Source organism: Pteropus alecto, unplaced genomic scaffold (genome assembly GCF_000325575.1).
Source record: "Pteropus alecto unplaced genomic scaffold, ASM32557v1 scaffold3, whole genome shotgun sequence".
Lineage (NCBI taxonomy): Eukaryota > Metazoa > Chordata > Mammalia > Chiroptera > Pteropodidae > Pteropus > Pteropus alecto.
The window spans coordinates 39,752,423-39,776,347 of NW_006442484.1; the positions used below are offsets into that span (position 1 = coordinate 39,752,423).

The following is a 23,925-nucleotide window of genomic DNA, read 5'->3' on the forward strand; positions in this document are numbered from 1 at the left end:
CTTTCTTTAAAAACAATAGTATCATTGTATTTTGTTGTATTAATGGACCACTGTATAGATAACTAACCCCATGCTGATGAACATCTGTGCTGTTTTCACTTAGTAGAGTTGTCAAGATGAAAATGTGTATTCTACAAAGTCTATTTATATCCATCTTGTCTTTCTTAGGAGAAGTCAACAGTAAGAGATTTCCAGATATTTTGGCTGAACTTCTCTGATAAAATTAAAGACTTATTCAAGTTGATCTAGGGATGAATAAAAATATTTAACTCAGGATAGGGAAAGTCTTGATGGTTAGTACTGAAAGTTTAAACAAAAGATTAAATAAAATATTTGTTATAATATGGCTAAATACATATTTAAAATAGAAATTAAGAAAAGACATACAATGTTAAATTAACAATGAATTGAAAAATAATTTGAATGAAAGAGTTCAGATACTACAACAAACACTAGAATATATTTTTAAAAGATGAGGGGAGACAAAAATTTGCTAAATTCCTTTGCCTACATAGACAAGAATAAAGGTATTTATGTTTTTCATGTTTTGGGCAATTTAAGAAATATAAGTCAAAACATATTCAAGATAAAAATTACCAGTAATAGAATTTTAAATGATATGAATGCATCACAAGTTACCAAAGGATAGAGATACATCTTCACTTGAAATCCTGAGGGGAGGAAGAAACAGCAAGAGCATCGAGGGAAATATCAAAGAAAATGAAAACAATGGGCAGACTATAAAAGAAATTCAAACACAGGAGAAGGGAATAACACAGCGCCCTTACTAAGGTCAAGAGTTAGAACTCAAGGAGTTAAAAGAAAAGAGTTAAAAAAAAATCACCTAAACTGGAAAAATAATATAAACTGAGAAAAGAAACTGAAAACTGCCAGTGCTATCAGACTATGAGAAAAGAAAGTGGCAAATATCCTATTTGAGAAGGGAGACAAAAATTTACTGTATATGAGGGAACGAGGGACTGGTATTTGCACCTCCTCCAAAAGTATATTAGGAAAAGAGGAACATAGGGGGTTTTATTGCTTTGTGAAGTTTTGGATTATCAGTCAGATAGTGGAAGATCCATGAGGTCTGTACTGGAAAGAGAAAGCACAGATGTGAATTGAGCCAGGCATGAGATCAAATTTGTAAAGCCTATATACTCCCAAAAGAAATGTGAAGAGACAGTTATTTAAGGCTCTGTTACCCTTTCTGCATACAAGCAAGATGGCATAAGGATTCCACTGCCTGGAGAAAAATCTGGATAGGAACAAAAGTAACCTACAAAGTTAAATATTTAAAACCAGCGTGTAAGATACACTTTGGGGAAATGACACATTTTTAGGTATATACTTTATGGGTCTAGAGTAAAATCACTTTTTAAATTGTTGGCTGATAGCATTGATACAATTAATTTGCAAAGTAGGAGAGAAGTGAAATATAAAGTGAAAGGCACGTTCTTTTTTCTTTTTTCTTCTTCTTTTTTTTTTTTTTGATGATGCTATGAAAATAACCAAAATTAATTTATTAAAAGCTAGGAATGCAATCAAAATGTATGTGGAAGAGAAGCAAATTCCTTGTAATCATACTATTTCGGAACTAAACGGGACCTCAAAGAACATTCTATACTACTACATTAGAAAATGAAGACATAAGACAATCTATGAGGAACAAAGGGGCAAAAAAACAAATCGGCCTTAAAAAGAGATAGCAGAGGTTGGAAATGTCAAAAATATTTCATTTTCTCAAAGGAAAAAGTAAAAACAAAGGCTCAAAGATCTGAATTAAATATTCTAATTTATGAATAAATTTAATATATATAAATAGAAAAAAACACATGAAGTTCAAGAACAAATATAGGAATTTTTTTTAAAATAGAAGGTATTCTTGTTTCCGGATTATGACAAAAAGAGAAAAGAAAAAACAAGGCAAATAAAAACAAATGCTTTTACATTTAGACATCTGAAAATTAAAAAGCACTATCTACCCAAGAATTAAAAATAAATGCTTTCAGAGGGCACAGAAAGAGAAGCCACAGATGAGGTTGGAGGTCAACAGCCACAGGTGAGAGGAAGAGGCTGAGACAAGAGACGTGGGGGGAAACCGTGGCATGGACAGCTTATGTGACAAGAAATAAAAGGACTGATGAACCAGGGCAGAGGCACAGGTGGACTGAGCCTGAAATTTTAATGATCTGTAGTTTGATATCTTTTTCTCTTTCTAGCAATGTACAGAAACTGGAGTAGAGAGAAATTAGAATGAGTTTCCAACATGCCACTGAGATTTTCCCCAGAACAGGAGGATTTCAAAATAACTTTGCCACTGTTCCCTCATGCAGACCACCTCATTAGGACTGATGGATCAGATTGCCAGGACTGACAGTTCCTTCTCTCCTGGCTCCATACCCTGCAATTTTGGGAACAATCAGCTTCAAAAGTCATCAGAATAGGCACCTGGCTCCTTGTAATGAGGACTGGGAATTATTCCAACCTGAAATCTCTCCCACATCTTTGAAATCCCCATCAGAGATTCATCATTCAGATCTGGAAGACTGCTCTGCCTGGCTTCACACATGCTCTTTCTATGACCTAGGAAGCTCCATCCTCTCCCTAATCTGTCTGACTGAGGCCTACTTATCCTCCACAGATTAGCTTTAGGTCATTCCTTAAGGAAACCATATCTGAATACTGTTCACAACAGGGTCACAGTTATAATTATACCTCTTTGTAAAAAGTAAATAAAATTTAAATTTTTTGCCTGATTATCAATATAAGAACCACACATATGTGATCACTAATGAATCTTCAATATTGAGCAAAACACTTTAACTAAATCTTTACTAAATGAATGAGTGAGTGAATGAATATATAGCTATTCCATAGAGGAGTATTACCTTAGCAGTGGTTCTCATAGTGTGGTCCTTGGAACAACAGTATCTGTATCACCTAAGAATTTGTTAGCATGCAATTTCTGAGGTCCCCCTTGAGATCTACTGAATGGGGATTGAGTCCAGCTATCCATGTCTTAAGAAACTCTTTGTATGATTTTGATACATGCTTAAGTTTAAGAACCACAACCTTAGATTTAAGTCTTAGTCAGTTTCTTCTTTAGGGGAGGGAATACGGACTCAAATGCCTTCAGGAAAAATGAAAGTTGCATAAATGAGTAACATAAAAGGAGCCACTGTAAAACAACAATGAGTGGTGGGAATCTTAGTGAAATAGAGAGCAAGAACACATGCCCAGCCTAAAGAGTGAGCTGCAAGTGGCATCACCAAGATGGGAGAGATCCCACTCTGTATCCACCTGCAAGGAATAGCAATTAGCTATTCATAAATAAAAATAGCTCCAGGAGAGCTTAAAAGTACACTTAAGCTTCAACAATGCATTGGAGCAAAAAATCTCAGAATAACCACATTAAAGAGGTAAGAAGAACAGTTTAATTTTCCTGTATCAGCTCATCCCTCGGACTGGCACAGCTCAGTGCCAAGAGGAAGCTCTTCTCACCAGGAAAGCAGGGTGAGCGACCAGCTTCCCCAGCATTTGGGGCACTGTACGAAGGACTTACCTTGGTTTCACCCCACCCTGAGACCAGCATAGCTGAGAAATCTAGATAACTAGGAACAAAGATGGGCAGCATAGCTGAGACATCTAGATAATTAGGAACAAAGATTAGCCAGTTGGTGGGAATGACCACAGTTCCCAGTGACCTGCTCTTCACAGGAACCTACTAGCTTTCACTGCTGAGAATCTCAACAGCCCTTGCGGACACTGTGGACTCCTGCAGCTTTCATCTCTGAGGATCCAATCAGGAACCTCTGCAGAGTGCTCTGCAGCAGATCACCGTCTCTAAGGAACTGACAGCCAGCACAGCTGCTGTAGACTCACTGTCGAAGGCCCCACAGGTTTTTGTGTTCACAGACTCCAGCTGCCTCCACCCCCATCAGAGTCACCCTAGCCAATACTACTGTGAACAGCATAGGCCTGGATCCAGCACAGCCACCCAATCTGCAGCTAGCCCCAGCTTCTGCAGCTGTGTATGTGCACACCAACCCAGGTCCACACACCTGCTCCAGTGCCCAGAGCAGGTTCTGACACCTGTCACTATCATGAAAATTGGACCCTTGTCTTAAACCATACACAAAAATCAACTAAAATTGATTAAAGACTTAAACATAATGCCTGATACCAGAAAACATAGGGAGAAAGCTCTTTGACATTGGTCTTGGCAATGTTTTTTTTGGAATTGACACCAAAAGTACAGGCAACAAAAGCAAAACTAAACAAGTGGGACTACATCAAACTACAATATTTCTGCACAGCAAAGGAAATAATCAACAAAATGAAAAGGAAACCTATGAAGTGAGAAATAAATTGCAAACCATGTATCTTATAAAGAGTTAATATCCAAAATATACAAGTAATTTATACAACTCAATAGCATAAAGACAAGTAACCAGATTTAAAAATAGGCAAAGGACTTGAATAGATATTTTTTCAAAGAAGACTTACAAATAGTTAACAGACTACTTATAAAGATTTACTCAATGTCACTTCATCAGAGAAATGCAAATTAAAACCACAATGAGATGTCACCTCACTCCTTTTAGGATGGCTGTTATCAAAAAGTCAAAATAACAAGTATTGGAGAGATTATGAAGGAAAGGGAACCCTTGTGCTCTCCTGGTGGGAATGTAAATTTGTATGGCCATTATGAAAAACATTATTGAAGTTCCTCAAAAAATTAAACATACCGTATGATCCAGCAATCTCGCTTCTGGGTATATATATGAAGGAAATGAAATTCCTATCCTGAAGAGATATCTGCACTCCTGTGTTCATTGAAGCATTATTCTCAGTTACCAAGATATAGAAACAACTTAAGTGTCCCTCAACAGATGAATAAAGAAAATATACTGTAGAATATTATTCAATCTTAAAAAAAAAAGAAAAGAAAAGAAATTCTGCCATTTATAACAACATGGATGGAACTGGAGGACAGATTCTAAGTGAAAAAGCCAGACACAGAAAGATAAATATTGCATGGTCTCACTTATATGGAATCTAAATTAAAAAAAAAAAAAGTCGAACTTATACTAACAGAGAGTAGAATGATAAAGTAAATGATATTGATCAAATATAAGATGAATAAATTCTATAGACCTAATTTACAGCATAGTGTTTATGGTTAATAACAACAACAACAACGACAACAACAACAACAACAACAACTTAAAATTTGCTATGAGAGTAAATCTCTAGTGTTCTCACCACACACAAAAATAGGTAAGTAACTATGGGAGATGATGGATACATTGGTTTCATTGTGATAATCATTTTACAATGTATACATATATCAAGACATCCCATTATATACTTTAAATATATGCATTTTTTGTCAAATATAAATAACAGGATCAAAAAATTCAAAAAGGAGAGGTGAGCTGCTATTCTGCAGAACTCTAAATTCGATAGGTCAAGTTTCTAAGTTTTCCAAGAGATTCTGATACTTGAATTTTGATGTGAAATTTACCAATTGTTAATGGTGTACAAGCCTCACAAAATATATCTGCCAGACAAACGCAGCCTATAAGAAGTGTTTGCTTCAGGCAAGTCTTTTAAAGCAATACAGACGGTTGGGATTTATTGCTGGGGACCCCAAGCAAGAACCAACACAGGAGAAGAGACAATAACACTCTGTGCCTACTTGATATTTTTTTTCTAGAATTGGCCATGGTTGTGACAAAAAGAAGGAAGTATTTGGTTTTATCAGCTAGGTCAGATTTATCTCAGTCTAGCAGTAGATTTGATATAAAAACCTAATCAATACAGCACTTGCTTTAAGAACTGGGAAATTGGACATAGAAATTTAACAGGAGGAAGGAGTATAATACACTTACAACAAAATTATAGGTTTTTACTCTGAATATCATCTCAACCCCAAATTATACTGAGAGAAGTTAAAATTAATGGTTTGAAGGATTGCATTTTGCTTTGTCTAGTTTTGTTTTTAGACAGTTCTCCTTTAGTGGTTATATAATTGCTCAAACCTTTATGGAAATAGCCACATCTTTAAAAACAAAATACGAGCCAAAAATTAAAACAACAACAAAAAAATATACTGCAAGTGCTTTCACGACACCCCCTCCCAAAATTAGAAGTACATCCAAAGTACCAGCAAACTTAATTTCAGTCTCAGAAACTGACAAATGAAGAATTTAATCAGAGAAGTTCTGTGTGAGATATAAAACACACATCTTGAGAGTTCTTTATGGAGATCGTTTCAGGGAAATGGTTTTAATTTCTTAAGAGGCTTTATAATGATAGCTTGTGTCTCCACATCAACTGGTAAAAAGGACAACAAAAACTCAAAGGAATTCTCTTAAAATCCACACATAAAAACACTAATGAGACAGTTAAATTACCCATTGAAGGAGCTGAAAAACAAAATTCACTGGTTTTAGTCAAAAGAATGTTCATGTCTCCTAAGTAAACAAAGACTAGTGAGCAAATAAAAGGAAGAAGAAGAATGCCCTGTTCTTCTGAGAATGAGTCTGTGAGGAATTATTGAGAAGGAAGGGCAACAGAAACGTGTAGGTAAAATGTGGTTATACGCCCTGGGCCTGAAGGAAAATGGGGACCCTGAGAGAGGAATAGGCCACCTCGCCCCATTCCAGGCAGTCAGACAGAGCAGCCAGGAGAGAGTGAGGACAGTGACTGAATTTCCTTCAGGTGACGAGTCTTGAGGGCTCTAGTCAAGGAAAACCATATACTTTTTAGATCTCTGCCAGAATGCTGGGGGAGTATGGCAGATAATAAGGAGGACTATTGTTAACAGTGCCAGGATCTTAGTTTCAAATAATTAGATGATGAGATTTTTTTTCTTACTGCATTTTTAGGGAGAAAAAAATCACATTTTTAGAGGTTATAAAAATAATATATATAAATATTAAAACCAGAAAATACAGAAAAGCACAAAAAAAATTAAAACAACTATAATACTATCACTTGAGTATAACAATTGTTAATATTTTATGCATATCTTGCAGTCTTTATATGGTATATTATATAGATATTAAGTACAAAGATGGAAAAGGATATCAATGTTGGGATCAAACTACACAATCTGTTAATTGGCTTTATCACTTAATATATTTTATACAGCATATGAAATATCTTCATATTTTAAACATTTTAAAGCATTAAGTATTCTTATTCAATCTGACTTCAATGTTTATATGTTATTACATATTTTGAGTAAAGAATAATTTATTTAATCAACCCCCTATTACAAGAGAATCTTTGTATAGTCATTTGCTACATAATGACATTTCAGTCAACTGTGAATCACATATATGACAGTGGTCTCATAAGATTATAATGGAGCTGAATTTCCTCCAAGAAATAGAAAAAATATGTGGCTCAGAAGGGATTTTTTTTCTCTGATGGCAGCAATATCTGTGGGGCTTGGCAATAGATTCCCTCTCACTCACAGCACCTCAATTTTGAGTGCACAGATTACATCCCATTCAGTCAGCCACTGACCTGTCACAGCACAGAAAAGTCTGTCCCCCCGGCACAACACATTTAGAGGGTTCTACAGCCCTCTCAGATGTAGATTATGGTCTTCAGAGGACATTGCTGTAAATTCTTCGTTGAGGTCCTAAGATCCTGTACAAGGACGCAGGTCCACAGGAGCTACCTTAACAAGTAGTAAGTGCCAGGGCCACTTTAGTAAAAGCTTCTTGTGATAGAATCAAACCAGCCTGTCGCTGTATTTTGGAAATATTTTCAGGTTGTAATGATGGAAAGCATAGATAAATTTTATTTCTTCCATCATAATGCCAGAGAGAGCCTTTATGCCAGATATGGTCAATGGAACAAAAACCAGATTTCCAAAGTCAAAAATAATCAGTCCTCAGTTCTACCTCCTCTCCATGTTAAATACCGTCTTTTTTTATGACTACCACAAACTTCCTTAATTTGACTACTGCTCCAACATGTGATAGCCAAGCCACAGTGCCATGACAACCCACTATGTTCTTTTATCTCTGCATCTTGATTTCTTATTCCTACTGATCTTCAAGCCACCTTGCAGTCCCTCCTCACAGTCACCATTGTGGTGATCTATGCCATATCCAGCCAGTGTTTACTAGATATTTCCAATCAATCCAGCTTACATTCCTGTTCATGGAGCATTATTGCCAGCTTTGATGGTCTATTTCTGACCCTATTGGAAGGAAGCAGAGTCAGGGCTTGTGATACAATGTTTATAAAGTCTACAGTAGAATACTGTAATGTCCTTGGCCTTCACATTCATTCACCACTAACTCAAACTCACTGACTCACCCAGACCAACTTCCAATCCTGAAAGCTCCATTATAAAGCCTCTTAAGTGCCCTATACAATGTGCCATTTTTTCTTTTTACCATATTTTACTATAACTTTTCTATGTTTAGATACATAAATATTTATCATCATATTATAATTACTTATAGTATTCAGCACAGTAATATGCTGTACAGGTTTGTAGCCTAGAACAATAGGCTATACTGTATAGCCTAGTGTGCAGTAGGCTATTACCATCTATGTTTGTGTAAGTGAACTCTTTGATGTTCATATAATGATGAAATCACCTAATAACACTTCTCAGAACATACCCCCATCATTATTGATGCATGACTGTAAAAACCTCTGATTTTTTTTTTTTTTTTGCTAAATCATTTGAAATGGAATTGCTAAACCAAACTCAAACTCTGTGCTGAAGATTTAAGAAATATTTATTTCAAAAAAAAAAAATAGTTCAAACAAATTGAAAATGAAAGAATTGACATAGAGGAGTACAAACACAAAGAAAAGGAAAGCAAGGGTCACAATCTTAATATCAGAGAAGGTATAATTCAAGACCAAAAGCAATAATTAGGACACAGATGGCTACATTATAATATTAAAGTTTCCTGATAAAATGGTAATAAATATGAATATCTATGAAGCAAGCAACTTGGAAGCAACATTCATAAATCATAATCTTTAGGAATTAAAGGCGATAAAGACATAAATACATTAAAAAGAAAACTAATTTATTTCTCTCAGGCAATGACTGAGCAAGTGGATAAAACAATAAATATGGATATCATACTCTATACTTGAAACACAGAACATTTCTACTCTTCAAGAATCTATAAGTCTACGGCCATGCTACCCTGAACAAGCCCAATTGTGTCTGACCTCGGAAGCTAAGCAGGGTCGGGCTTGGTTAGCACTTGGATGGGAGACCACCTAGGAAAACCAGGTGCTGTAGGCGTAAAAAACAAAAATTAAGGAATTGTAAGCCGACAAGTTCCTTGCAATCTGTGAGATCAATCAACGGTTGCCACGCCTAAAAAAAAAGAATCTATAGAATGGCTATAAAGCTGATTAAGTCATGAAAAACTCTTTATGTTCCAAAAGTAGAGGTAATATAATCATGACCATAATGTATTAAAACTTAAAATCAATAACAAAACCAGAAAACTACATGAAGTGCCTTTTAACCAACTATAAGGAAAGAGAAACTCCAAAACAAATTTTAGAATATCTCAAAAAATAATAACAATAAAAATTCTACATGTCAGAATCTGTGTGATTGGTCTCAGAAAAAAATGCAGAGACTTCAATACTTATATTAACAAAAAATAAAAATAAAAACGAATCCACTAATATCCAACATAAGTCTTTAGAAAAGGAACAACAAAATAAACCAAAGGAAAACAGAATTAAACAATCAATAAAGATAAATGCAGAAACTAATAAATTAAGAAACAGACAATATAACTAACTAAATAAATAAATACGAAAGCCAGTTACATTATTTAGAAAAATAAAACAGGTAAGCCCAAAATAAATATAATTAACAGGACGTGGTTCTGTAGTGTAGTGGTTAGCATGTCTGCTTTACACACAGCAGGTCCTGGGTTCGTGCCCCAGTGGAGCCACAGTTCATGGTCTATGGCCATGCCACCCTGAACAAGCCCAATCCTGTCTGGTCTCGGAAGTTAAGCAATGTCAGGCCTGATTAGTACTTGGATGGGAAGACCAGGTATTGTAGGCATAAATAATAATAATAAATTTAAAAATATATATAAACAACAAAATAGGAGGAAGCACAAATACATAGTAAGAAATATTAAAAGAGAAGAAATTATCTTTACAGAAATAATTAAAGGAATCACAAAATAAAACTTTACTCAATTTCAGTCAACTAAATTTGAAAATCCAGAAAAAAATAGATAATTTTCTAGGCAAATATAATTTTTGTATCAAAACATATTCAAATATAGATAAAATATATAAACATATTAATTAAACAAAATAGAGAACATTTCAAGGAGCTATCCCCACTCCACTCCCCAGAAGCACAAGGATCAAATGGTTGTAGTAGATTTCTTACAAATCTTCAAAAAACAAATAATTCTTTTAAGAGAAACATACATTGTTTGAACTAATAGAAAAGTATAACTTGTTCTTAGATACAAGAGTCAACATCATAAATAAAGATATCGATTTTCTCTTAATAAGTTTAATGTGATCCCAACATAATTTGGGCGAGAGCAAAATAGGGCATAAATTAGTTTCTATAAAGTTCAAATGTAAGAATGAACAATCAGAATATCAATGAAAATTCTGGGGGAAACAATAGCAAAAACAACAAAACAGTAGTGAAGGAAGAGTAGCTCTACATATCTAAAAGAGTAGACCTGTAATCACAAAGACATTATGGGATGTATGGATGGTTAGATCAAAATAACAGGAGTTCGAAAGCAGATCCTAATATGTAGAGAGAGTTCATATATTATAAAGGTGGTATCTCAAATCAGTGGAGAAGGGAGGAAGTTATTTTCAAATTTTATTTGAACAGCAGCTGGTAAACCATCTGAAAAACAATAGACCTAAAATCTTACTTTACACCAGGATAAATTCAAAAGCACCTAATGTTTAAATGTTTTTTTTTTTTTTAATGAAGCTATAAAATCACTACAAAAACTACGGAATTTTTAAAAGAAATAATTTTCGAGTGGAAAGATCTTCCTAATTATGAAATAAAACCCAGAAATCAAAAAATACTGATAAATTTGAATACTTAAAAATCAGAAATGTCTGTATGGAAAATGAAGTATCATTAAAAAAGGCAAAAGGCAAAAAATAAACTTGAAAAAACAGGCAGAAAAAGTAGTTTCCCTAATAAATAAAAAGCTTTCAAATCCCTTAAAAGACATAATAATGATATAAGAGAATTCATAGGGGAAAAAAAATTAAATATATGAAAAGATGTTCAACCTCATTCATAATAGCAGCATGGACTATGGAGCCAAACCTAATCCTGGTTCTAATGCTGGTTTTACTTCTTATTAGTTGTGTGACCATGTGCAAATTACTTAACTTCAATGTGCCTCAGTTTTCATACATTAGGGACAGCAGTAGAACCCACCCCTTTGGGTAGTTATGAATATTAAATGAGTTGGTTGATATTTGTAAAGTGCTTATAACAGTGCCTGGCACGTACTAAGAGCCATATAAATGTTATAGAAATTAAATAAATGCAAATTAAAATTATACTGATATGCCTTTGTTTTTCCTATTAGATATGCAAAGATTAAAGCATTTGCTAGTGCATTGTGTTAATGAGAGTTGAGGAAACAGGCATTTTCATACGTTGCCAAACTCCATGGAAGGCAATTTGGCCACATACATTAAAATTACAGGTGTACATAATCTTGCAACCTAGCAATTTCACTTCTAGGAATGCATTGTATATATAAACTCACATGTGATGAAATGAGGCAAGTACAAGGTTATTCATTATAGCAGTGTTTGTAATAGCAAATGATTGGGGGAAAAAAACCCTAAATATTTACCAATAGGTAACGAGTTAAGTAATTCATTATACATTCACATAAAATGCTATCCTAAAAAAAAAAAAATGAAGACGCTTCCTTGAAAATGGACATAAATGAAAACAAATATATTTTAAGTGAAAAGAGCAAGAGCAGAATAATATGTATAGTATGCTACCATTTGTGTAAAGAGGAAAATAATGTCTATAGATTTTTATTGCTTAAATATCACAAGACATCTTTAGAAAAACAAAAGAATGTGATTAACATTGGTTACCTCTGAAGGAGGTAACTTGGTGCCTGGGGGACATAAGTAGAAAGGAGACTATTCTTTACATATCTGTATTGGATGCTGTGGTGTGCCACCAAATTCCTTTCATAACAGAGGCGGTCATTTCCCCAGCTGCTGGAAGTAGCTGATTCTCAGTTAAGTCCCTTTCTGGGAATTACCCTCAGCTGGCTGAGGCAGCCTGACCTCACGAAATTGATGTGGAGGGGGAGTTAGTTATAAAATCTGGCCCCCTTACCTCAAGGTGGGACAAATCTGAAGCAACATCTCAGCTGCAGGATTCCTCATGGGTTATAGAGTTGTGTTATCAGCTGAGGACTTTGTTTTTAAATGCATCACTGTTTTTTTTAGCTTTTTTCTCTGCCTAAACCCATTTCCTTTACCCCCCTACCCCCCACTGATGCAAATACCCACGGCTTTCCCCAATAAACTTCTACTTATGAGTCTTTTCCCACCCTAAGGAAATGTTCTTTTGAACCTTTTAAATTTTGAAATGTTTTGACCATTTATATAAATGAATTAATAACAACACATTTTAAATTTTAAAATTTTTAAGTTTTTTCCTTTATATAACTCTTGTTCTTTTCAATTTGACAATAAAGTTCCCATTTTTACAGTTTTCTAATTTTATTCATTGTTTTTTATGTTTGAAATTTTAATTTTTGGCAGCATGTCTTTCAAACAGCAACATTTTTGAGTGCTAACTATATCAAGAGCTGTGCTGGGTATCATGGAGTTTACAGGGAGATATAAAATTGTATCATTGCCCTTAAGGTTGTTGAAAGGACATGTGGTACCACAGAAAGAGAATAGGCCCCAGAGTCAAATTCCCTGGGTAATACCTCTGTTTAGATTCATGCTAGCAGCTTCCTTAGGCCGTTTACTTAACCTCTCGGAGACCTGATTGCCTTATCTATAAAATACCTACTTCTCAAGATTATTACTAAAATGTGGTGACTTTAAAATACCTAATATTTTACCCAGACTCTAACAACTGCTTGATGTGTTTTTTAAAAATAGTTGGAGAGGAAATACGTATCATAGGAAAATATAGGTAGGAAATGCTAAGTTTTAAATTGATAGCATAAATGATTGTTACCATAAAATTCAGAGGAAGGAGATCATTTCTAGGAGAATGTGGTCATAATATATTGACTGAAGGAATGAGAGCTGAAACTAGATCTTGAAAGGTAAGTAATCTGTGAAGACCAAGGGTGTCATCCCAGGGAGAGAGAGCAATGGTGTGGACACAAGAGTGAGCTGAAAATGTTTGGATACAGGCGAGAGTTTACCTGGAAAAGACAGAGCTGGAAGATAAATTGTGGTTAGATTAAAGAGGGAATTAAATGCCAGACTAATGAGTTTGGTTTTGCTCATGGGGAGCCACTTTAGATTTATGAGCAGGGTAATAGCATGATGGAAATAGTGTTTTAGATGACATTTTGGCAGCCAGCCATATAGACTGAGGTCAGCAAGAGAGGCAAGAAGGTCAGAGACTGGCCTAAGCTGTAGATGAAGCATTAAATAATTAGGTCATCCATTAGTTTCTAGCAGAATGGAATAGGGGAGAAAGGTGTGAGAATTAAGAAAGAAAGAACTGAAAAGACTTAATATTAGATAATGCTGAATGGTGATGATAAGGGCGTCTTCAGACATGGCATCCCCATTTTAAGCCTGAATGATTGGTTAAGTAATAGTACCAGAACAAAAGCAGAGAAGGAGGGCAGAGGAGAACAATGTCCTAGTAAATGGGGAAAAATAGGGTTCATTTATATTAACCCATACTGAATTTGAAGTGAAGGAGAGATAATCTAGTGGAAATGTCCACCATGCAGTAGGAAATCCAAGTCTGGTACCAGGAAGGACAATGAGGTTGGAGCTATAGAACTGAGCTTCACCAGCAGATGGCACAATTAGAGACATGGAGCGAGAGGCTTTATATGGAGCATGGCAAAGTCTTAATGATGGAAACATGGGCCACGTTCATATTTACTGACAGAAATAGAGCTAGTGAGGAAGACAGAGAAAGAAGTTCAGAGAGAGTGGATAAAAACTACGATAGTATGGTGCTACAAGAGCCAAAGGACAGCAGAAGTCAAAAACAAAGATGGGGACAGAAGATCAACCCTATCAGAGACTGCAGAAAGGTCAAGGAGAACAAAATAGTAATAATGTCGATGGATTCAGCTCTTATGAGGTCAGTGCACTTTCTGCATTTGGGTTCAGAATGCTGGAAGGGCTGATTGCAGAAGGAGAGATAACAGCAGTACAAGATAGCGGTGTAAACTGTGGGCTCTGAGATCAGACCACCTGGATTTCAATCCTCTCTCGCTGTGTGGTCTTGTGCAGGCTGTTCAAATGGGAATAACAGTAGCTACCTCTTAGGGTTTTTGTGGTGCTGAAGGACAATGTATGTAAATTGCTCGACACAGTGTAGGCACAAAATAGGCACTCAAATGTTATATATCATTTCTTGTTATTATTATTAGTGCTGGGTGGCATTTGGCCAAGGGTCTTGGTACAGCAAAGTAGAAGTAAACTAGCAGAATAGCTTGCAAAATCTTCCCAGGCACATGTGTGTGCATATCTGTAGGCAATTGGAAAGGGGAGCTAAGGGCAAAATGAATGTAAAGGAGCAAAATCACTGAGGGGGAAAAAAGAGCAGAGTATGGATTTAAGAATTCAGGTTGACTATTTAGCCTGGGGGGAAAAGGGCCAGACACCAGAAAAGGAAAAGAGGATTCATATGGAGATGAAATTCTGAAGACACCAGAAGGAGAACAAGAAAACACACACCTGAGGACTTTTTTCCTCCCAGTAAAGAAAGCAAAGAAGCCATTGGCCAAAAGTGAGAGGACTTGAGTGAGATGGAGGTCTCTACAAGCATTTGCAACATTTCATAACAAAATCTATTTTTTTCAAGTTTAAACTTCCTTCAGATTTCGTTTTTTAATCTCATCGTGGCTCCAAGTAGAAAGTAAAGAAGAGAGAGTCAGAAGCAATTGTGAAATATTGTAGGATTTACCTGGGAGCTGGCAGTAGAAACCAGCTCTCAACCTGAGAAGCCAGCTTGCCTCGTGTTGGAAGAAAAGCCACAGCAGAGGCCACGGCTCAAAGACTGAAGTCAAACATACAAATATTTTCTATCTAATGGTTTGAACAATAAGCCAGCAATCTGGGAAGTCTGACTTCTCAAGGCCTCTTCAAGGTCCTTTTAGATCTGTGGTTTTTGAAAGCTTTCCTTTTTCACCTAGAATATCATTTCCTACTGGTTGGTCCTTCAGGTTTAATTTCTCTTTAGAACCTCGAATCATCAAAAGCAAGTTGCCCTCTCAATTAAAAAATCATTTTCACCAGAGTTTATATCTAGTGTGAACAGGCCAACTAAATCTGGTGGTTTGTTCTCTTGTTCCCCAAATGGTATTTAGCCAGTTGGAGAGGAACATACAGTCCTTCTCAGGAATGGTGCTGGTAGAGCCAAAATGTTATCCATGTGCGCCTTCATCTCCCTTCCAAGGTCTTTCTATGCAACAATTACTCTTGGTGCAACAACTTCAAATGTTAACCCAGAAAATGTAGTGGGAAGAGTTTGTCCTGCAGTGTTATGAGCCTGTTGATCCCAAGGGAATATGGCCATGTCAGATGCTTTAAACAAGCAGAGGGAAAAATCCGATGAAGATAAAGTGCTATGTGCCATAGCTCATTATTCCGAGCAGCTTTGAGGTTGCCAGGCCATTAGACTTGCTTCTGTTTTTGCCATCAGAATTGCTCTGGAGATGGTTTATTTGTAAAAGGAGCAGGATCTAGGATATGCATTCATTTGTAAAAGATACCATGGAACACATTCTGTAGCTAATACTGTGTTCATGAACTTTACCTGTGACTAAATACATTTCATTTCTTACAGCTGAGCTTCAGTAATTGGTTTTTGCAGCCACAAATTCATCCGGCAAGGAAAATGTGAGAAGCCCAGCTCTCTCCCTGCTTTTTGAAATGGCTTCTGCTGCAGATGGAAAAAGCCATCCAAGCTCTGAGTTGGCAGTTCCCAAGGTCAAATCTTAGAGACCTGGCACCTGGAAACTCAAAGGCGAGAAAGAGCAGGTGGCTTTGGAAGAGTAAATGGCCCCGAAGGTAGGCAGCCCAGGGGAGGGGAGAGGCAAATGACAGTGGAAGGAAGGTAGTGCTTAGGGAGTGGGAAAACTGGAGTCCCTGCAGAAATAAAGCTCATATATCCACACTTCACAGTAGCTCAGTGTGGTTTGCTTTGCCAGGACTAATGCAGTCATGGAGGTCTCTTGAAATGCTTAATAAGCCACCCAATCGCATAGCACAACCAATTCCAGAGTAAACGACCACTGGGGGCTAGAGAATCATTATCAAGTTATGTGGAATTTGGCTGCGAAAAGGAAATGTGGGTTCATCCAGTAGGTTGATTAGTTAATTTATTCAGAGAAAGGAAGGCTCAATATGTAGCATTTGCTTTGGCCTTGAAAGCACTGAATTATACTCTTCAATAGTTTGGTTCATTGGGTCCCACATTGCCAAGAAAATTAGACTAGTCAGTGTAGCTCTGATATCTACACAGAAACTTGATACGAAAATAAGCACCAGGATTCCCAAAATGCATCAATGGAATATGTGGAAGAATCATATTTTTTTCCTTCTGGGCTAGTTCTAGAGACAATTATGACATAAAGAAATTTCTCTAAAATCCCCCTTCTTCCTTTACCTTTCTTTTACCTGCTGAGAAACTCAGTGTCTCTGGCTTTTTCTCTTATGCCTGGGACACCCATTGTGGGCACCATCACATCCTAGTATCTTTCTTCCCTGAAACATCTTTTTAAAAATCATTCCCCATTTAATACCTATAGGCTGATGAAGAATTAATTATTTTCCCAATGCTATTTACATTTGACAGCTCTTTGATTGTGGTAGAATGTCATATACAGGAGCAGGGTTAGGAAGGAGATTTTGGGGGACAGAAAAGTTATTCTTAGGACATCCTGAATCATAATAACCATGTTGGTGCCTTTATTTGCCTCTCATCCTCACTTTCTATTCTTTTGTTTTTCTTTCATTAACCATAGGACCTACTATGTGTAAGGCACCCTAATAAGAGTGCTCAGTGTAGAGGCCCAAATATGGATGAGGCACAGTCCTGGCCTTTGAGAGGCTCATAATCTGGTAAAAGAACAAGTATGTAAACAATTACAGTGCAGTTTAGTCAGTGCTAAAGTAAAGCTATGGTCAAGGTGCTATGAAAATTTCAGAACGGGGATTCTGCCTATTGCAGAAGAAAAAGATATCACAGAGTTGGTAAGGTCTGAGTTGGTATTTTTAAAATAAGTAGAAAATTGCACTGGTTGCAACAGGCATAAATATGGATTCAGCAAATAAGAATTCACAATCATTCTGGAAGAAAAACACATGGATGGCCTTTGACCAGCTGTGCCAAATTTTCTCCCATCTAGTGATAAAAGCTGGAGATGCTCGAACTGGCTATCAGGCAGCTCTTGGATGAAGAGAGAGTAGAGAGTTTCACCAGCTCCCTCAGAATGCACAGGTAAGACTGACTGCACCAAGGTCTTGACCCTTGTGACAAATTCCTCTTTGAGTGATGTGTAATTAGAAGCCCAGTAGCAACCTAGAACCAGAGACAATTCTCCCTGCTGTTCAGCAGCTTATAAGTGAAAGTTCCTGATCTAATTCAAAACCAAGAGTTCAGCACTCCAGACTCATCACTTTAGACTTGTATTCGATTCCATTCTGTCTCTGGTACATGAGGTCCTGATGAATTTGGGTAGGTGGTGTAAAGGTACAGAAAGAAAATGAAGTTAATTTTTCTCCAATTCTGTTTGCTTCAGTGTCAGGTGCTGCAAATAGATAGATATGTAATACCAAGCCCTCTCTTTTGCTCACATTCTTGGGAACAGCTACACCCCAGAACCCAAGTTTGAACCTTAGCACCCTATTTGAGATGTTAGGATGCCATGTTTAGACTGCAGGCTTTTGGAGTCATGTCCTGGTTTAAATCCAAGCTCCTCCAGTTACTAGACATATGACCTTGGCAAGTGATTTAATATCCGCTGCCTATGTTCCCTCTTAAGTGGTAACTATTCACGTATAAAAAGAACCTAAAGATGTACCTGGCACATTATAAATTATCTATAAACATTAGCTATTATTAACACATATTCTCTCATATTTCTTTTCAGCTTTCAGGAAAGGGGAGCTATTATAAATTGCAAGAACCATCAAAGATATCCTGGATTCAGGTAGGGTCCACCACTCTGGCCAATGACCCCCTTATTTCTGTCCCAAGACTGGGAGGCAGGACCTTTCGGTGGGATTATAATGCAGACAGTCTGAAGGGGACAACTCTTTCCTCTGTGACCTATTTAGTGGTAAAATATGGCCACGTGTGCCCTCAGTTTCAGGTCCTTCAGCATAGGAAGTGGGTTGGGGGTGGGGATAATTAGGCTCTGAGGAAAGAAACATGAGGTCTTGCTACAGGCAGTTTTGCAAAACAAGCCATAATAAGGATTAGTCTGTGTGCAGATTTGGGCTGCGCTCTGAGCCATGATTTTCTGTAACTATTACAGTATTGGTAACTAAGATTCAGGTATCATATATTTTTTAATTTTATTAGTCTCAAGTATACAGTACATTGGTTGGACATTTATGTAGTTTATGAAATGATCACCCTGATTGCTCTTTCTCTCCTCTGGCTGTACACCTAGCCATTACATTACTGCTGACTGCATTCCCTATGCCATGCTCTCCATCCCTATGACCAGCTATCGACTAAAAATTTGTACTTTTTTAACCCTTCACCCCTTTCTCCCAGCCCCCCAACCCAGCTCCCCTCTGGCTGTCACCAGATTGTCCTCTATATCTGTGAGTCTGGTTTTGATTAGTTTGTTCTTTTTGTTCCTTAGATTCTGCAAATAAGTGAAATCATATGGTATATATCTTTCTGTCTGACTTATGTCACTCAGCATAATAACATCCAGGTCCATCTGTGTCATTGCAATGGTAGGATTTCATTTTTTTAATGGCTGAATAATATTCTATGGTATATATGAACCATAATTTTATCTAATCATCTATTGATGGGTATTTAGGTTGCTTCTATATCTTGGCTATTGTAAATAATGCTGCCATAAACATAGGGGTGCATAGATCTTTACAAATTATTGTTCAATATTTTTAATCCACTCTGCTCCTTCCACCCTCCTCCACTGACTTAATCCGGCTCCTCATCACTTCTCCTAGAATCTTATGGTAGCTTTACAGCTGCTTGGCTCTCTCATTGCTAGCCTCTTTCCTTTCCAGTGTCCACTTCCCTGGGGCTATTAGACTGATCTTCCTGGAGCATAGCTCTGATCACATCACCTTCCTGCCATAAAACCCCCATAGGCTCTCCATTGGCTAATTTACCTACTGGGGCCTTCCTTGTTTTATCTCACTTAATTGTGCTTCACAGATGTTGCTTATTTATTTCTTTATTTATTTTACAAATCGAAGGTAAGACTGTCCACTAGCAAAAAAGAAAAAAAAAAAATCTCGGCTTTGTTGTGGTCCTTGCTTTACTGCAGTGAACTAGAAACAACATTGCTATGTCTCTAAGGTATGCCTGTATCATAAATGAGCAAGGTGAAACAGGCACACTTTGGATCTGAAAGCCTAGAAACATTTGTAACTTCTATAAAGAAATGCCCTTGCTCTATTTATCTTAATGGAGATTTTCTAGATTAGTTTGCTTCACACTTTTAGTTTAGACTTGGTACAAGAAATATCACTTCTGGTTTGACTACTTACCCAGAGATCAAAGTACAGTGGCTTAGTTAAGATAGAAGATTTATTTATCATTCACACGAAGGTCTATATTGGTTAGATCTTCTGTTCCAGTCACGTAGGGACCCCAGTCTCTCTTATCTTGTCCTCAGCAGTGGTTCTCAGGGTCTGGTCTAAGGACTCCTAGGGAGTCCCTAAGACCCGTTCAGGGGTTTACAAGGTCAAAATTATTTTTGTAAGAATACTAAGGCATTTTTACCTTATTTTCATTTTCTCATGAATATATAGTGACATATTCTACAAGCCACATGACATGATATTACAACAAATTAAATGCAAAGGCAGATATGAGAATCTAGCTGTCTTCTATTGTCAGATTTTAAAAGGATTTATAAAAATGCAAAACAATGCTATACTTTTCAGTGGATTTTTTAAAAGTATTATCTTTAAAAATTATATCATATATAGGGTTTATTTCTATTTTAAAATAAATATATTTAAATATTCTTACTTTTAATTTAAAATATGATAAATATCAATAGATATAACCCACATAAATAAAAGTCCTTTGGAGTTCTCAAATTTTAAGAGTATAAAGGAGTCCAGAAAACAGTTTGAGAATCCCTGCCCTAGGGTATTGCCTTCATCTGTAAGGTTGAAGCTGACTCATACCATGTCCATGTTCCAGCTGCAGGGAAGGGGGCAGGAAGTGGAAGGCAAGCAGTTTTCATTAAGGACGTTGCCCAGAACCTGCTCTCATTGCTCTGCTCACGTGTCATTGGCCACAGTATCTTTACAGGGCTATGCCCTGCAAGAAAGAATGGCAAAGATTGTCAGCAAGCTACTAAAGGTAGGAAAAAGGCAAGGAACAGATTTTCCATCATGGCCCATAGAAGGAACCAACCTAGATGATATGTTGATCTAGGACGTCTAGCCTCCCAAACTATAAGAAAATGAATTTCTGTTGTGTAAGCCACCCAGTTTGTGATACTTAATGGCAGACCTGGCAAACTAATACAGAAGGTAAAATGGCTTCAGAAAACTGCTCACTGAACTAATGAAAATGACCATACATGGCAGAAATGCACTGGAGGAAAAAGATACCTTCCACATTAAAAAAAAAAAAAAAAGTTCTGTGTAACACCTACATGCGTTCAACTGACTTGGTTGGTGCCAAAAAGGCAGCTGAACATCACACCACTACCAATCAGGCATATTTATATTTATGTGCAGTGCTTTGCTTTTTCTCTGTCTCCCAGACAATAAATTCAGGAATTTGGCATTTCCTTAAGGTCCCATTTATCTGTGCTCAATTCACTGTCAGGAATATAATGGCTGACACATGCTAATACATTAACTTGTATAATATAGTTGTCTCACTATAAACATTCTATGCTAAACAGACATAACTGAGCTTTCAAAGGAAGAAAACCATCTTTCTCCACATCATAATGTGCTTGGTAAAATGTTTCTTTTGCTACTTTAGCACTGTCATTTTGAAACCAATAATACTTCTTCACAGCATATTTATTTTCTTTGGAGTTGAACCTTGTGACATTATAAGCCACCATAAAAAAGTTTACTATGTTGATTATTTCACAATGTATACATATATCAAAACACCAAGCTGCATACCTTTTAGATACATACAATTTTTGTTAATTATATCTCATTAAAGCTGGAAAAGAAAAAGAAAAATTTTTTACCATGTAGTCAGCTACAAAAAGGTCAAATGTAAATTGATCATGTACCAGTGTTCATCTTGGCGGGTCTTTTCAATGGCCTGGCCAACATTCAGGACTCGGGAAGAATTACTGCTAACATGATGCAGAATTATACATCGCCTCAATGTATAATGGAGGTGTTCCCTTTACAGATACCTCCAATAAATTAGCATTTATAAAGAGCCAAGAAGTGATTGGAAGTATGGGAGGGATAATGTAGTTAAGGCTGCCATGCCAGTCACAGTAAAGAGGAGGCAGCCTGACAGAGGGGAAAAGTAGGAGCCTGGAGATAGTTACTTGAGTTCTAGTCTTGGGTCTGTCACTACCAAGCTGATAGATGGGGCAATGAGCTTCACCTTCTGGTCCCAGCTTTCTTCATATGTGAACAGACATGACTGGAACATAGAATTTCTTGAGTTCATGACCGCTGTCAAAATGTTCTCCTGAGTCTAAGCTCTCAGATATTATGACATGTCCATTATTTTCGAGAGCCAAGAAATGGGAAAAGACACATTGTTTTCAAGAGCTTAGTGTGACTCTAGCACTACATTCACTTTATTCACAAATATTTGTTGAGTGTCTACTTGTTTAGCTTAGTCATAGTTAGCCTGGTAACACTTCATTTCTGACTATGTGAAGAATCTCTATCGTCTCTAGTTTGCCTTGGTTCTGTGTCGATAATTGAGATTGCAGTGAGAAAGGAGATGTCTAGCTTCAGTTCTATTTATATGTGATTCCAGCAACAGATAAGCAGGTTTGTTGTGGAATATGTCCAATTTAGAATTCATTCTTTCCTTTTTCAATCCAAATTGAAAATCCTCATCTTTTATGTTCCTTTTAATTAAGTGGAGATCTTCACTAGCTAGGTAGTCTGTATTTCCTAGTGTCTTATATGTTCTTTTTAAGCATCAAGAATTGCTGGCACTCAGTTTGGGTGCCATTATAAAAATAATTGTTAGCTACACACTTTGTATTATCAGCAAAAAGAGGAAGTATTGACCAAGATATACATAGACCTAATTTTAAGCTATGATTGCAAGAATAAGGTAGGCGTGAACAAAGTTCTCCATTTAAGATTGCCATAAAGGACTTAATTTTCTCACTAAAGAACAGTATTTCACTAGCCTCTGGTTTGACCATTTGTTGGAGTTTAGAAATGTGCTATGTAGGTGTTTTCAGAAAAATTAATATACTTGGCAATATGTTTCATTTCTGCGTTGTGGGATTTTGTAGTTTTCATTATGGATTGGTTTTAAGACTTGTTTTTAGTAGTGAAAAAGCATCTGTGGCAGCAATACCCTGTAAATAGTACCAAGAAAGTATATAAAGTAAAGATATTTTTTGAGAAACAGTCAAATGGATCAAGGGCATTTTATGGGTGAAAAAAAAAAGATTAAGAGAAAATTTCTACACAATTTTCTTTCTCTCATGTGTTATTTTATAGCCTTTCTAATTCAACTTCCCTTCCGTGGTACCCAATGGCATAAGCACTAATAAAGTTTACCATAAAAATCGAATATATACTTTATTTTTAAAGACGTGGCTCTTCTCCAGAAGCTCTTCCAAATTATAGCGCATTTGGGTTCTTACATTCAGTCCCTGTTCAAGGGGAAGCATTTATCTTAGATATTTTTCTAATTTTTACCCGAATTATTTTCACATCCCCAAACACATTTGGCAACAGAAAAATATAATGTTCACTCACATTAACCCATTTTAAAACACTTAAGGAGACAACGTGAGGTCTCCTAATACCCATATCAGTGATACCAACTAATGACAACTCTCCAGATTCTCGCTTCAGAAGAGAAAACATTTGGTTCATTTTGTGAAGGAAACAAACCGAGACCTTGCCTCATCTGCTATCCCTTTTGTTCCTTAAAGCTTTCAGGGACCAATGGTGAGAATGCTTTGCTAAATGAAAGGCAACTCTAGAAATGTTAATTTCATGCCTTGATGGGTAAGCTGGACAGACCTTCCTGATCATGAACAGTCTACCTTAGTCTAAGAATAAATGCTTTTATTTTTTTTTAAAAAAAATCCTCTTCTTACTCTTCCTATATTAGTGGAATGTACATCACAGTGAATTCAATCATTTTTAGTATGAATCTCTTTGTCTCCCACCAAACACACACAACTCCCTTTTTATTTATTCGACTTGGTTTTTTTTCCTGTTTTAAGAAATAATTAACATGCATCACTCTATAGGATTTAAGGGATACAGCATTACTGATTTTCATATATT

General features: G+C 36.4%; 1 pseudogene; it reads left to right on the forward strand.

The window, feature by feature from the left end:
- Positions 1-9,182: 9,182 nt before the first annotated feature.
- LOC112470776 lies at positions 9,183-9,301 on the forward strand (annotated as a pseudogene).
- The last annotated feature ends 14,624 nt before the right edge of the window (positions 9,302-23,925 follow it).